The 5,368-nt window shown below is 39.0% G+C and overlaps 1 pseudogene; it reads left to right on the top strand.

Annotated features, from left to right (window-relative positions):
- The first annotated feature begins 3,653 nt into the window (after nt 1–3,653).
- On the top strand, nt 3,654–5,071 carry LOC146470649 (uncharacterized; annotated as a pseudogene).
- The last annotated feature ends 297 nt before the right edge of the window (nt 5,072–5,368 follow it).

Here is a 5,368-nt window from a genome sequence, read left to right as displayed (position 1 = left end):
CACTGTTCCTCTTTCTTCTTAGAGATATAAAATCTGATCCTGACAGCGTTTAATCGAACGTAAAAGTATTCTAAAAGAACCCAGAATTTCGAATCCCCCATCACTTAAAACTGTACAAAATCGGCTACTTACACCATATTCGTCGCTATAAGATAACTAGTAAAGGGAAAGCCGCCGCTTTTGCTTGTAGCGTTTTCACAGACTTACTGTATTACGGTAATTTCCAAAGCGTTAAACGGAGTCATCTCTTTTAAACGGTTCCGTTTAAACGTTTTCTTTCAAGCGTCAAACGGATACTTGTTTCCTATTTGCAGCATTAACAATTAGGGACGTTCAATCAAGGAATTTCGAAACTTCGCAATTCTCAACAATATTTCGCTCGAATAGACGTATTTGCCGGCTTTTCGAGTGAGGAGTAGCAAGAATTTCGTTTTGACTGAGACAATACATACGGTTACAGTAGTTCCCCGATAATTCCGTAGCGCTTTGTGCTGATTATTTTACCCGCCTCAGCCGCTTCCGCTTCGGCCCAACAGCTTTGCTTGATGAGGTCGGCTTTAGTCCCTATTTTGTTTTCCCATAATCACTGCAGATTACAAAATCGACGTGCGCATACAACAAACACCGCAGATATCCAACAAAATGACTCTGGAACGCGAGTACGTGCAAAACTGCGAGAACATTTTCACAGGAGGTGACCGGAAGAAAAAGTAGCTTGCAAAATGATTGGCTAATTTTCCATAAAGGCATTAGGGGGCGGTACTTGTTTGTATAGCGAGAATTTTTTTCAAGCGCTGTTTTCTCAAACTTTAATTTTCGCTTGGAGCGGACACTTTCAAGAGTTACAACTCAACAACGATTTGGGTGATTTCAGTAAAATTTGGCCAGATGCTAGAAAAATATATAATCAACAAAAACCCGTCGGGGAATTCGATAATTCTAACAATCATTTCCTTGAAAGCCATTTCCGTGCGTTCACTCCGCATGGTTTTCTCGCAGTTTTGAAAATGTTTTGTACCTTTTGAACGAAATCGAATTAAGGAAAACCCCGACACGTTTTTTAAGCTTTTGGGATCCTGACCTGGAGAAAAAAAATAAACTTCCAAAAGATAAAAATCGCATTGAGTTGAAACTCTTGAACGACGATCTGGACCTTCAAGTTCCGACTTTACGGAAAACCTGGAAATTTATTTTCTTGGAAAAGCAATGAAATATTTGAATACCCAGTTCTATAAGCTTTAATTTGATATAGGATTTTGGGTATCTGTGATGTAGCTGAGAGGCGCTATATCCGTTTAACTGAAGCCACCCCTGAAGGTACACGGTAACCTTAAAACCGAACAAAATCAGCTACTTACACCAGATTATAAGGGACTCACAATTTCTGATTCCCCCATCACTTAAAATTGAACAAAATAAGCTACTTACACCAGATTATAAGGGACTCAGAATTTCTGATTCCCCCATCACTTAAAACTAAATAAAATAAGCTACTTACACCAGATTATAAGGGTTTAGTAAGAGTAATGTTTTATTTTGTTTGCGTGACATTTTCGGTCGAACTACATCACGTTTATCGCAAATATGATGCTTTAGACTCTCAGCGAATCTTTTATCGTTCACCTGTCATCAAAGACTGAACTAACGTGCATGCTCAGATACTCTTAATACAACGACGCCCAAGTAAACGCTCCCACAGCGTCTTGTTAGTAATAATATTGCTTCAATGAACACATAGTATAACTTATCATTTGACAATTTAAATCACCTCTTATATTTACTGTTTTAAACTTGTTGTTTTTTTGTCTCAAAAAGTTTTAATTTTAATAGACGGAATTGTGTGCACGCTTTTCTTAAAGTGAGTGTAAGAGTGTCATATCTGTTCAAATGCAAGCTAGTACAATTTCAACATCAGCATATTTAATATATCTGTCATGAATTCTAGAGCAGCGTTGAAGTTTTTCTTTCTGAATAGAAATTCCTTTTGCCTAGCTTTTGGCGAAACTGCTAGAGAGTGCTCACATCTTGCATGCCTTTAGTGCTGTAGAGTTGCTCCCAGGTATAATATATTTCAAGAAATGAAATGAAGTTGTATAAACGTGTTTTAAATGCATTTCAATCCATGTTTGGTTTATTCAATTCAAATCCCAATAGTGACTAGTATAATAAATTATTATTATTATCATCATCATCATCATCATCATCATCATCATCATCATCATCATCATCATCATCGTCATCATCATCATCATCGTCATCATCATCATCATTATCATCATCATCATCATCATCATCGTCATCATTATCGTGGAAAATTAATACTTTTGCTGTTTAAATGAATTAAAAAGGGAAACGTTTTTAAGGTGGGTAATTGATTTTAGTGTCCTTTGTGTTCAACTTTTTTTAATAATTACATGAAGAAATGATAGGAGGGGTTGTTTTCACCAATTGCGTAAAATCCATCCACTGCCAAAATAAATATGTTCGTAAATTTGCCAATTACAAATGTAGTGTTTGATACCAAGGATATATGATGAAAGTGGTCACTTTCTGCGCAAGGCTGTGCAAACATCATCTGGTCATATGTCACACAAACTGGGTACTTGGCATCTATGCTCATGTACAACAGGTACACTTGCAGTAGAATAAACTAGAGCAAATCAGGGGCCTTATCTCCTCAATAATAACGTCCCAATTGAACCCTTCAAGGGAAGACTTGGTGTTCTCCCTTATGACATATAACACAGCAGGTCACAGCACTGCTCATCTTTTTTTTTTCCAACAATTGGTACTTGAGGCATGATTTCACACTTTGCAACAGCATAATTGCTTTGGAAATCTCAACAGAAATATTTGTCTTCAAGGGAACCCACGGTTGCCTTGTCTCATCCTTCTTGAATGGAGAATTTGCATGTTTTGTAAGATGAAGGGAAAAATAATATTTTTAAAAAAGTTAGAGCATTTTTACTTAATTATACATATTAATGTACAGCACATTAACAGAGTACAATTAAACTATCGTTACCTTTAAATTTTTAGTAGTTAGATATTTACCGCTTTTGGAACACTTTTGAAAATATCACTGAATTCATACCTGATTCAACAATGACTCCTGCAACGGAGACGTCAAAAACCTAAATCCTCGGTTTCTCAAAAACCTAAATTTTTATCCTCGGTTTTTCAAAAACCTAAATCCTCACTTTCATAAATGACACCCAACTCACAAACAATCATCGATTAAATCCAACCAACTCATCAATCGCTGATTTGAATGATGAATACAATATTTTTGAACATCAATTTGGATATAATTAACCTGTTATAAAGAAAAAACTAATCATAAATAATTTAAATTTATGGTTGTTGTGTGACTGGATGCCGTTACTGTCACGCGTGACGTTGTGTGACTTGTCACGAAAATGGACAAAACCCTGAACGTGGGGTGCTCGGTTGGCTGTTTACTTGCCTGGCCCCAGCCAGGTCTTTTTCCCGCCGCTGACAAGGCGGCTGTCCCTTCCCAGTTTACCTCTGGGACCGAGGTTGAGTCCTGGGACGAACTCTGAGCACCCCGCTGTAAACCAGTAGGGCCTGAGCGGGCTCACCCTGGAGGTACCGTCTACTGGAAGACATCCCACACTAGGGCCGGGTCGCACTACAGGATAAAATTGGTTTTGTTGAGATAATATTTCGCTCAAATTTCTGTTTCCGGTAAAAAAATGTTTTGTTAAGTCTGGGTCGCACAGTCAACTAGTTATGTCAACCGTGTGTCAACAGAAGAAGATAAAATTTCATCTCCCGCCAAAAGTGAGTCACATAATCACGCTGTTTACAACAACATGGAACCACAACGGGCAGCTTTCGCTTTCCTTGGAATGATATTTCTTTTAAAATGTATGGAGGTTAGAATTGCAAGTACTTTTAATATGTATGCTAGCTACAGTCTTCATAACCTGAATACTCAACTGGCGCTGTTGGAGTACGAGCGCCAAGTCCGGCAACGTAGACGACGAAGACGACCCAATCCATACCGTTGGCGATTGCCAAGACCAAATGTGTCTTGGTTTGAAATACATTTCAGGGACCGAGCAATTCCTGCGATGTATTTCAAAAGTCAACTTCGAATGACGAGGGATACGTTTGATGTGCTTCTAAATGTGCTGCGTCCATTTCTTTTGAGACAAAACACAGCGCTGCGTGACTGTATTCCTCCAGAGAAGGTACTTGCCCTCGGGCTTTACCGTCTTGCACATGGAAACTCATACCTAACGATAGGCGCTACCTTCGGTGTAGGGAAAAGTACCGTGATTGAAGCAGTGCAAGATGTTACTGAAGCGCTGTTTGAAGTGAGAAATGAGTACATAAAATTTCCAGTTACCGAAGCAGAGACTAGAGCTTGTGTTGAAACATTTGCCGAACTCTCTGATCTTCCCAATATTGCCGGGGCTATTGACGGCACCCATATTCAGATAAAGGCACCCCTTGAAAGTGCCGTGGACTATTTCAGTCGATATCATCAACATGATTTCATAGTCCAAGGGGTAGTGGACGGTAGAAAAGTGTTCCTTGATTTTGCTGCGGGATTTCCTGGCAGCCTACACGATGCACGAGTATTGAGGAACAGCACGTTGTACAGACGCGCAGAAGGCGATGAAGTTCTGAGAAACCCCACTGCACAGGTTGGTCATCATGTCATTCGGCCTTATCTGGTGGGGGATAGCGCTTACCACTTGTACCATGGCTGCAGAAACCATTTCCCGAGGCTACTAGAGACCGGGATGAGATTGCATTTAATAAAGAGCTGACTGCCGCTAGAGTGTCTGTAGAATGTGCCTTTGGTATTTTGAAGAGCCGATGGAGGATTTTAGCTAAGCGTTTAGACAGTAGCATTGACTTTGCAGTCAAGAGTGCAGTAGCCTGTGCAGTACTCCATAACTTCTGCATAATGAACGGTGATGAATGGGAAGACGAGGATGGAAATGATGGTGACGATAACGCGGATGATGATGTTAATACAATGCACGATGGAGATAACGTAAGGGAGATTTTAAAAGAATATATTTCTTCCTTGTAAACCTGGCTTTTATTATCGTAGAAGTTTAATCGGTAAGTCCGACTTGTACGTAGGCTACCAAACAGTAAACATTTAGAAGAAACAAAGTTACTGGCTCAATGATAATCAGAACAGTGCAATGCTACAAATAGCAATTAATTTTATTGTTGAACATCTGTTATTACTAGTGAAAAAAAACGCAAAATATACTTAGTTTATCCGAAATAAAACAATTTAAAATTTCATTTTCCTTTTAATGTCAGTATAATTGTCTTTTCCTGTACGATGTATAGTTCGTAACGCAAATTAAAGCAACGC

The sequence above is a fragment of the Pavona decussata genome, unplaced genomic scaffold, assembly GCF_977016875.1.
Source record: "Pavona decussata unplaced genomic scaffold, jaPavDecu1.1 SCAFFOLD_112, whole genome shotgun sequence".
Lineage (NCBI taxonomy): Eukaryota > Metazoa > Cnidaria > Anthozoa > Scleractinia > Agariciidae > Pavona > Pavona decussata.
This window is presented reverse-complemented; position numbering and strand designations above follow the sequence as displayed.